The following is a 12,065-nucleotide window of genomic DNA, read 5'->3' as shown; positions in this document are numbered from 1 at the left end:
CCTTTCAGAATATGCTGATGCATTAGCTCCATACTTAACAATCATATACAACCGTTCTCTCGACGAAAGATCTGTACCCAAAGACTGGAAAGTTGCACCGGTCACACTAATATTCAAGAAAGGTAGTAGGTACAGATGGTTCAAATGGCTCTGAGCACTATGCGACTTAACTTCTGAGGTCATCAGTCGCCTAGAACTTAGAACTAATTAAACCTAACTAACCTAAGGACATCACACACATCCATGCACGAGGCAGGATTCGAACTGCGACCGTAGCAGTCCCGCGGTTCCGGACTGAGCGCCTAGAACCGCTAGACCACCGCGGCCGGCAAAAGGTAGTAGGAGTAATCCATTTAATTACAGGCCCATATCATTAACATCGATATGCAGCAGGATTTTGGAACATGTATTGTGTTCGAACATTATGAATTACCTCGAAGAAAACGGTCTATTGCCACACAATCACGGCCGACCACGGTGGTCAAGCGGTTCTAGGCGCTACAGTCCGTAACCGCGCGACTGCTACTGTCGCAGGTTCGAATCCTGCCTCGGGCATGGATGTGTGTAATGTCCTTAGGTTAGTTAGGTTTAAGTAGTTCTAAGTTCTAAGGGACTGATGACCTTAGATGTTAAGTTCCATAGTGCTCAGAGCCATTTGAACCATTTTTGACACACAATCAACATGGGGTTAGAAAACATTGTTCTTGTGAAACTCAACTAGCTCTTTATTCGCATGAAGTGTTGAGTGCTATTGACAACGGATTTCAGATCGATTCCGTATTTATGGATTTACGAAAGGCTTTTGACACTGTACCACACAAGCGGCTTGTAGCGAATTTGCGTGCTTATGGAATAACGTCTCAGCTACGTGACTGGATTTGTGATTTCCTGTCAGAGAGGTCACAGTTCGTAGTAACTGACGGAAAGTGATCGAGTAAAACAGAAGGGATTTCTGGCGTTCCTCAAGGTAGGGCTATAGGCCCTTTGCTGCTCCTCATCTATATAAACGATTTGGGAGACAATCTGAGCAGCCGTCTTCGGTTGTTTGCACACGACGCTGTCGTTTATCGACTAATAAAGTCATCAGAAGATCAAAACAAACTGCAAAACGATTTAGAAAAAATATCTAAATGGTGCTAAAAGTGGCAGTTAACCCTGAACAACGAAAAGTGTAAGGTCATCCACATGAGTGCTAAAAGGAACTCGTTAAACTTCGGTTACACGACAAATCAGTCAAATCTAAAAGCCGTAAATTCAACTAAATACCTAGGTATTACAATTACGAACAACTTAAATTGGAAGAAACAGATAGACAATGTTGTGGGGAAGGCTAACCAAAGACTGCGTTTTATTGGCAGGACACTTAGAAAATGTAACAGACTTACTAAGGAGACTGCCTACACTACGCTTGTCCGTCCTCTTTCAGAATACTGCTGCGCGGAGTGGGATCCTTACCAGATAGGACTGACTAAGTACATCGATAAAGTTCAAAGAAAGGCAGTACGTTTTGTATTATCGCGAAATATGAGAGAGAGTGTCACAGAAATGATACAGGATTTGGGCTGGACATAATTAAAAGAAAGGCATTTTCGTTACAACGGAATCTTCTTACGAAATTCCAGTCACCATCTTTCTCCTCCGAATGCGAAAATATTTTGTGGACACCAACCTACACAGGAAGAAACGATCACTACGACAAAATAAGGGAAATTAGAGCTCGTATGGAAAGATATAGGTGTTCGTTCTTTCCGCGCTATACGAGATTGGAATAATAGAGAATTGTGAAGGCGGTTCGATGATCCCTCTGCCAGGCACTTAAATGTGGTTTGCAGAGTATCGATGTAGATGTAGAACACGCCATTGTTTCCCAATTATTAATTATGTATAGGAATTGAATATGTATCCTAAGCTCCTTCCCTTCTTCTCTCCCATCTCTTTGTCCATCTCATCCTCTTTCCGCCCTCAATTTGCGTATCATTAATTACCCTTCTGTCTGTCCATTTCCTCCTAACCCCTCTCAATGTCCATTACCTCCCCGACCATCTAACCTGTCCACTTACCCATCTCTATAAATTTTAGTTTTGTTGATTGTTATTGTAAACTAAACATTGATTGGGAATTGAAGCTGCTTGAAATGAATGAGTAAATCGGTTGGGAATATTGGTGTTGTGGATTGGCAAGAGAGCCAACCCACTATGAGAGGAAGCCGAAAGGCACGCGTTTTAGCTCACGCAGGCTGGCGTGAGGTCTGGAACAGGTCAAGGAAATTAGACTAGCAAAAAACGTACGTAGCTGCTGGAATACTTAACTTTAATCCATAATTGGTGAACATCGCTCTTGACGGTACATGTTTTACAGCATCAATAGTAACTGGTAATGGCGCCTTGCTAGGTCGTAGCAAATGACGTAGCTGAAGGCAATGCTAACTATCGTCTCGGCAAATGAGAGTGTATTTTGTCAGTGAACCATCGTTAGCAAAGTCGGCTGTGCAACTGGGGCGAGTGCTAGGAAGACTCTCTAGACCTGCCGTGTGGCGGCGCTCGGTCTGCAATCACTGATAGTGACGACACGCGGGTCCGACGTATACTAACGGACCGCGGCCGATTTAAAGGCTACCACCTAGCAAGTGTGGTGTCTGGCGGTGACACCACATTCCTCCCCCGCAAATCGGCGCACGGTTGTGGCATAAGGCTTCCGCCCGCCGTGGGGAGGACCCCATGTTGACGTATGCGACGAGGTGGGGAGCCTAACAACAGGCGAGGCTGTGCCACCCGCACCCTGCCATTCGGTCTGAGGGGAGCTATGAAACGCCTGAAAATCTGCTCCAGGGTGCACGCCAACATGCGGTGTATGCGCCCGTAGAGAGACAGGAGGGGCCGAAGGGTCGACCTCCATCGGGCCGGGGCACCCGACGGGCGAAGACGACATATGGTCCTGAGCGGGCAAGAGTTCCATGGCGGATGACAACTGGTCACGGGAAGCGACCGGCGGCGCGGGACCCAGGGAGGCGCCCGGCGGTTGCAGCGACGCGTCCACTGCGGGCGTCGCCGGAGGGAGAACAGGCGGCCGCGGCGGCGGCGGCGGCGGCGCGTCGCCATGGGGCAAAATGGTAGGCATCGTCGGTATCACCTGGGGCTGAGGCGAGCCAGTAGATGGGTCCCCAGGGCGCTGACCGGACGGCACCGTCGCTGAAAGCAGACGGGGAGCGGCAGATCCCGTGCGACGACAGAGGCGCAGCTGATTGAGTTGCCTACGCACCTCACCAGAGGCCCCCAAAACCAGATACATAGCGTGGCCGAGGCAGCGAAGAATGCGCCCTTCGAGCCAACGCCGTGAACCTCGATAGTGGCGGTAGGAGACAACGTCGCCTGGGGCAAAAGCAGGTGTCTGCCGCTGCACAGGAACCTGATGCGGCGGATGTAGCAAAGACATCAAGGTTCAATGAGGGCGACCGTGAAGCAACTCAGCCAGCGAGCGACCATCTCGAGGCTAAGAGCGATTCGAGGACAAAAAGAGCAATAACGCGTCCTCCCGAGAATGAGACTCTTTCAACTTCAACATCTGTGACTTGAAAGTCCTGACCAATCCTTCAGCTGCACCGTTTGACTGTGGAGAACGATTCGAGGACAAAAAGAGCAATAACGCGTCCTCCCGAGAATGAGACTCTTTCAACTTCAACATCTGTGACTTGAAAGTCCTGACTAATCCTTCAGCTGCACCGTTTGACTGTGGAGAAAACGGCGCGGACTTCAGATGTTGAATACCATTGGCCTTGCAGAATGACAAATTCTGCGGACATGAATTGTGGGCCATTGTCGGAAACAATAGTCTGTGGAAGACCTTCAATGCAAAAGATAGCAGATAACGCTTGGATGGTGGCAGATGACGTCGTGGAAGACATCCGGTTAACAAAAGGAAAATTACTGAATGAATCGACCACAACCAACCATCGAGCATTCCAGAATGGACCAGCAAAATCGATGTGTAAGCGTTGCCAAGGGGAAGTGGCTTTTGGCCATGCAAAAAATTTCCGCGGTGGTGCTCATTGTTGTTCGGCACACACCATGCAAGAAGAGCACATATTCGTAATCGCGGCATCGATTCCGAACCAAGTACAGTGCTGACGAGTAAGTTGTTTCGTTCTCACTATACCCCAATGTCCTTGGTGGAGAAGCTGTAAGACATAAGACTGTAACGAACGTGGGACCACGACCCTGGACTGATCATTATCAGAACGCAACAGCAAAACACCACGTCGTACAAAAAGTCTCTCCTTGTGAGCAAAAAATCGGCGAACCAACGGATCCCCGATCCGTGACTTTGACAAGGGCCATTGAGTAGCAACGAAACGCAGAACGGTAGCCAGGACAGGGTCGGCAGCTGTGGCTGTAGCTACACGACGAAAATCAATCGGAAACGAGTCGACCACGTCATCGGTTTCCGAATCAATGAACGTGCAAGCAAGTTCGGAGGAATCGAATGCTCTATCCTCAGCAACAGGCAAACGGGACAACGCATCGGCGTTTCCGTGCTTAGCAGTGGACCGATACAAGATATCGTATCGGTACTGCGAGAGGAAAATAGACCAGCGAATGAATTTCTGCGCTGTACGTGGAGGTACAGGCTTGGTCGGATGAAAAAGCGATGTCAAAGGTTTGTGGTCTGTGATGATGGTAAAGTGACGACCATACAAGAAATCATGAAACTTTGTAACACCAAATACAAGAGCGAATGCTTCTTTCTCGATCTGTGAATAATGCCTTTGCGCAGACGAGAGCAATTTGGACGCAAAGGCAATAGGGCGATCGTGCGAACCATCTTTGTGCGCAAGCACAGCACCGATCCCGAAATCCGATGCATCCGCCATCGAATGGCGTAAGGCAAGTATTGGAAAGCAACGCCGATTTCAACTGGCGAAAGGCGCGTTCGCATTCCGTCGTCCAGACGAACGGAACACCTTTACGGCGTAAGCGATGAAGCGGAGCTGAAATGGAAGAGGCGTGGCGCACATAGCGATGATAATAATTAATTTTTCCCAGCACACTCTGTAGCTGCTCCAAATTCTGCGGCGAAGGCAAGGCTTGTATGGCACGGAGGTGCTCTGGACTGGGATGTATGCCTTGGGCATTGAGTACATGTCCCAGATAGGGTAAGTCACGAGCAAAAAACACACATTTGTCCTTCCGCAAGCGAAGACCATATTGTCGCAAGACCTGAAATAATGTTCTGAGATTGGCGAAATGTTCTTCTTCCGTCTTTCCGGAGGTCAAAATATCGTCCAGATAGTTTGCTGCAGTAGGGACCGACGCACAAACAGTTTGTAGGTATTGCTGAAACAATGCAGGGGCGGATGCACACCCGAATGGCAGTCGTTTGAATCGGTGCAAACCAAGATGCGTGTTAACCACTCAAAACGCGCTGGGATTCTTCGTCCACCGGTATTTGCAAGTACGCATCTGCTAGGTCCAACTTCGAAAAATATTTACCCGGGCACAGTTTGTCAAAAAGATCTTCCGGGCGGGGTAAAGGAAAAGTTGCAGTCACTAGTTGTGGATCCACTGTTGCCTTGAAGTCCACGCAAAGTCAATTTTCCGGAAGGTTTTTGCAAAATTACTAAGGGTGATGCCCAGAGAGAAGCCTGCACACGTTCAATTACACCTTGTGATTCCAAATCGTGTAATGTTCTTGTGACCTCATCACGCAATGTGTGGGGAACATTGCGCGCTCTGAAAAATTTCGATTGCGCGTTGACTTTCAGTTTCAAATGTGCTTTATAGTTCTTAGCGCAACCGAGGCCCAGTGCAAAAATGTCTGCAAATTCGTCACATAGACGAGAAACACTGTCTGAAGGCAGTCTGGTTCACTGATAGGACCTGATTTACTATAGACAAGTTAAACAACTGAAATAAATCGAAACCAAACAAGTTCACTGCAGCAGAAGACCGAAGGACGTAAAATGACACAAGTTTTGTTTGTCCCTTGTATGTTGCAAGAAGGCTGCACTGTCCTAACACAGGGAGCCCGTGACCTGAATATGTAGTTAGGTTAACATTTGCGGCACGCAACGGAGGTGTGCCCAGCTGTTTGTACGTGTCTTGATTGATCAGTGAAACTGCAGCTCCAGTATCGAGCTGGAATGGTATCACTTTGCCATTAATGTCCAAGTCTACAAAAAGTTTATCGTCCTGCTGACGACAAGAGCGACTGTCTCGTACAACGTGAACTGACACTGGTACAAAATAACTTGTGACATGACGGGATTTCCGTCGATGTCGAGGCACACTATTTGTGGGACGAACACAGTCACTGTTAGAGAGAGTGGCACTGGGCGGAGTGGAATGAACTACATGAATTTCCATGGGCGAAGTTTCACGAGCCAGAGTATCCTTGGTTCGATTCCGATTCCAGCGCGAAGCAAAGGGCCTGGAATGGTTGTGTGTGTCCGATCTGAGCTTTTTCTGGCAAACACTCTGAACATGTCCTTTTTTATTACAGAAAAAGCAAATAGCCTGGCGTGACGGGCAATTCTCACGCGAATGTCTAGTAGCACACCGCGGGCATGAGTTTAGCACTGCATTTGCTTGCCTGCGCGGCACACGTGGCTGAGAGCCTGGTGGCAGCTGCGCGGACGGGCGCGAGGGCTGTTTACTGTTCCATGCAGCGCACCCGGCGGGCCTGTTAATGTGACACACTGCTGGTGAAGTTTCAAATGATTTCTGAGCAAAGTCAAGTGTGTCCTGCCGATCCAATATGTCCATCACTTGTTCAAGGGAGGGATTGACTAGTTTCAAAATTTGTTCCCTTATACGAACATCAGAAACGTTCTGTGCAACTGCATCATGTACCATAGTATCTGAATAAGGGAGTCCACATTGACACTCAAAAGCACAATCGCAAGTAAGGCCTTGCAAGGTTGCAAACCACTCCCTATTAGTCTGACCTGCCGTACGTATTGTACGAAAGAAGGTATATCTTTTTGCAACTACATTGACTGATTCTTTGAAATATGCATCTAATGCAGACAAAATTGCTTCATAGGACAGAGTTGCTACGTCGCGGCGGGGAAATAATTTGACTATCACACGGTACGTCGTCACTCCGACGGAAGATAATAAGAAAGGCTGCCGCTCGTTACCTTGAATTTTGTAGGCGGCGAGATGGAATCCAAACTGGCGTGACCACTCCGTCCAGCTTTCCAGTGCAGCATCAAAAGGACGAAAAGGTGATGCAACTGCGTTTTGTGGCTGCGTTAGCGGTGGAGCGGCGGCTGCCGCATCGGTTTGCATTGCATGTTGACCCTGGACGAGCTGTCCAAGGGCATCCAGTAAGGCCTGCGTCTGCTGATTCTGGAAGCTATAAAATTCGGACAGTACATCTGGAGATTGTGGCGAAGCCATTACACAAGTAAATCAGGGCAGTATAGTTACGAACGCGAATTGGCCTCGTCGCCAAATGTTGTGGATTGGCAAGAGAGCCAACCCACTATGAGAGGAAGCCGAAAGGCACGCGTTTTAGCTCACGCAGGCTGGCGTGAGGCCTGGAACAGGTCAAGGAAATTAGACTAGCAAAAAACGTACGTAGCTGCTGGAATACTTAACTTTAATCCATAATTGGTGAACATCGCTCTTGACAGTACATGTTTTACAGCATCAATAGTAACTAGTAATGGCGCCTTGTTAGGTCGTAGCAAATGACGTAGCTGAAGGCAATGCTAACTATCGTCTCGGCAAATGAGAGCGTATTTTGTCAGTGAACCATCGCTAGCAAAGTCGGCTGTACAACTGGGGCGAGTGCTAGGAAGACTCTCTAGACCTGCCGTGTGGCGGCGCTCGGTCTGCAATCACTGATAGTGGCGACACGCGGGTCCGACGTATACTAACGGACCGCGGCCGATTTAAAGGCTACCACCTAGCAAGTGTGGTGTCTGGCGGTGACACCACAATTGGTATACGGAATATGAGAGACGCCACGCCAGTTGCTGTTCCTGTGACAATGGCAGTATATCTCATAGTTTTAACCTGTGAATGGACAGAATCACAAAGTTTTGGACGACTGATATTCTGTAGCAGTGTACCAATCATAAGCTGGTACCCCATAAATACGACTTTCCTTTTTTCTTTAAAACCGTGAGCAAGAGAACAGAGCAGCACAGTGCTGTGTACACCATTTTTTAAATTTCAAATTGGATATAAGGAGAAAGGATATATATGGGAGAAACAATTTGTCTGTTGGTATAAATACACTCTTACGTAGTTGATACTGACTGCGTAGCACAGTGTTTTCTATCTCGCATTAGGATTTCACAGAAAACCTAAGCCGTTTAAAAAAATATAGCCTACATATGTCTGAATGTTTATTGGAGTATAAGGTAAAAATTTAAAGTAAATCGCTCAAGACCTAGTCAAGATTTTTGCTAACAACGTTTCCTATTAAAAATATATTGCTTATGTCCGTCTGAATGTTCATTAGAGTATCGTGTAAGTATTTTATGTACATCGATCAATAGCTTTGGAGATTTTTGTTTACATTTCCCCTTTATATATTACATATGCCTATATATTTATATATCATGAATATTAAAAATATGTAGCCTATGACTGTCCAAATGTTCATTACAGTATCGTGTAAAAATTGAAAGAAAATTGATGAGAAGCTTTTCCAGATTTTTGGTAATTTCGTTTCCCGTTTATATATTGTAGTACATATGAAGGATCTGTGTGAAAAACCAAGCAAGTTACTTTTTCTTCGAAACTTAGTTTTCGTGACACCTCGAATTAGACTGAGGATACACATCTGTTGAGATGGCTAAACTCTAAAAAGACCAAACGAGTCCAGAGATAGCATTCGAAGTTTTGCTGTAAGGGGAAATAACCAGGTAAGTCAATTTCTCCGGGGAAAGAAGCAGGAAAGTGAGTAGTGGCTCATCCAGCCAGGAGATGGCAGAGGGAACAGAATTCTGATGCAGTCTCTCTCTAGTAGACCTGGCCACAAGAAAAAAAAAAAAAAAGAAGAAGAAGGTGGCTATCTGCAAAGAATTTGTATAAATTGTAACTCTGTAAATACAGCAGCCAATGCAGTTTATCTTAAGCAGAAACTTTCGATATGTTCGTTCAATATCCATGTTCTTGCAACAGGGGAACCCTTTTTTATGTTTATCCTGAACGCATTACGAGAAAGGACACAAATGAGTTAACGTCATTCCTTTCCACATCACTTTCGCCTTGGATGAGAAAACTGGAATGCTCTTTGTATTTTGTGGTTCTGCTGACGGTCAAAATAAAATCTTTATCATATTTTGCTTCATTCATTACGTAATCGAATCATTGATCTAAAGAAGATCAAAATTAAATTCTCTGTGTGTGACCATTCCTAGTTAGTACGAGATAAAAATATAGCGTTGTGAAACGCAAAGTGACTGATGGAAACACGTGAAGATTTCAAGGAAGTAAAGGAAGCTTCTAGGTGTAAGTCAGGCACTTTCACTGATTAGCATTAATCAGTAAAAAATCTTAGACTGGAAAAAGCTATTGGACTCAAATTACGCTGCAAAATTTTCTTTCAAAATGCAGCCTGTTAAGATATCATCATCTTAATCAAACGCTGTGGTATGTTGAAATAACAAACGACTTATCATGGAGGGATACAAAATGGCACCATATGTATACCACGAAAACAAACGACTTGTCACGGAGGAACACAAAATGGTACCCACCATAAGGGCACCACGAAAACGACAACAAATTGATGAGCTGTTTGAACTACCCATACCTGCTTATAATGGTACGTTTAACTTCAGACTTCAGTACTTGTTTAGTGCTCAATAACTTTGCAGTTATCTTCTGTTCGCTGTAATCCAAATCGAATAATTCCGTTCTTTAGTCTAGATCTCCTTCCAGTTTCTACGCTAAACTACAAAGATTTACAAATCTTGATGAAGTTTTGTCGTTACCAGATAGCTGCGCATGTTAAATGGCTGCATCCAGGAAAGGGGCGGGGGGGAGGGGGATGCCGGCTTCGTATCGAATCCATTCGGGGGATTAACGACTAGGGTCGGTGAGTAGGCCAGCCTGGATGTGGTTTCCAGGCTATTTACCACATCCCTCTAGCTGACTACAAGGCTAGTGCCCAAGTCTCGCCTCAGTTACACGATTTGCAAACATTTAAAAAACTTTCACTCACTTTCACATGAGTAACACTACACACAGTTGGGGTACATACACTACTGGCCATTAAAATTGCTACACCAAAAAGAAATGCAGATGATAAACGGGTATTCATTGGACAAATATATTATACTAGAAAAGCATGTGATTACATTTTCACTCAATTTGGGTGTATAGATCCTGAGAAATCAGTACCCAGAACAACCACCTCTGGCCGTAATAACGGCCTTGATACGCCTGGGCATTGAGTCAAGCAGAGCTTGGATGGCGTGTACAGATACAGCTGCTCATGCAGCTTCAATACGATACCACAGTTCATCAAGAGTAGTGACTGGCGTATTGCGACGAGCCAGTTGCTCGGCCACCACTGACCAGACGTTTTCAATTGGTGAGAGATCTGGAGAATGTGCTGGCCAGGGCAGCAGTCGAACATTTTCTGTATCCAGAAGGGCCCGTACAGGACCTGCAACATGCGGTCGTGCATTATCCTGCTGAAATGTAGGGTTTCACAGGGATCGAATGAAGGGTAATGCCACGGGTCGTAACACATCTGAAATGTAACGCCCACAGTTCAAAGTGCCGTCAATGCGAACAAGAGGTGACCGAGACGTGTAACCAATGCCACCCCATACCATCACGCCGGGTGATACGCCAGTATGACGATGACGAATACACGCTTCCAATGTGCGTTCACCGCGATGTCGCCAAACACGGATGCGACCATCATGATGCTGTAAACAGAACCTGGATTCATCCGAGAAAATGACGTTTTGCCATTCTTCCACCCAGGTTCGTCGTTGAGTACACCATCGCAGGCGCTCCTGTGTGTGATGCAGCGTCAAGGGTAACCGCAGCCGTGGTCTCCGAGCTGATAGTCCATGCTGCTGCAAACGTTGTCGAACTGTTGGTGCAGATGGTTGTTGTCTTGCAAACGTTGTCATCTGTTGGGTCAGGGATCGAGACGTGGCTGCACGATCCGTTACAGCCATGTTGATAAGATGCCTGTCATCTCGACTGTTAGTGATACGAGGCCGTTGGGATTCAGTACGGCGTTCCGTATTACCCTCCTGAACCCACCGATTCTATATTCTGCTAACAGTCATTGGATATCGACCAACGCGAGCAGCAATGTCGCGATACGATAAACCGCAATCGCGATAGGCTACAATCCGACCTTTATCAAAGTCGGAAGCGTGATGGTACGCATTGCTCCTCCTTACACGAGGCATCACAACAACGTTCACCAGGCAACGGCGGTCAACTGCTGTCTGTGTATGAGAAATCGGTTTGGAAACTTTCCTCATGTCAGCACGTTGTAGGTGTCGCCACCGGCGCCAACCTTTTGTGAATGCTCTGAAAAGCTAATCATTTGCATATCACAGCATCTTCTTCCTGTCGGTAAAATTTCGCGTCTGTAGCACGTCATCTTCGTGGTGTAGCAATTTTAATGGCCAGTAGTGTATGTTCCGTCCCGGGGAATATCGGGGTGGCGAGATGAACAGCACCCGGCAGCCCCCTAAATGAACCATGCTAATCCGTCCATAAACATACTGGCCCTGCACAGATGCGGGACGAAGGCACCAAAAAAAAAAAAGTTTTGAATTCCTGTTGCTGTGGCATTCTTCAATTGGCTGCCACTCAACTAAATATACGTCATCTGAGCACTATCTCTATATTATAACAACCCGAAATACGTTTAGTCGTGAACATAATAGAATTACTGTGTCTGCTCGCTTGGGTTACGTATTCCTGTCGCCTTACTACGTGTCGTTTGATTGCAGTTTGGGAAATTAGTTCATTATTCTGATAACACACCGGATGCCATTAACACTATTTACACATTCGATACAGCCAGGTTGTTTAATTTATGAAATAAAAATTGTTGTATGAACTTATATCTTG

The sequence above is a fragment of the Schistocerca americana genome, chromosome X (genome assembly GCF_021461395.2).
Source record: "Schistocerca americana isolate TAMUIC-IGC-003095 chromosome X, iqSchAmer2.1, whole genome shotgun sequence".
In the NCBI taxonomy this organism is placed as follows: Eukaryota; Metazoa; Arthropoda; class Insecta; order Orthoptera; family Acrididae; genus Schistocerca; species Schistocerca americana.
This window is presented reverse-complemented; position numbering follows the sequence as displayed.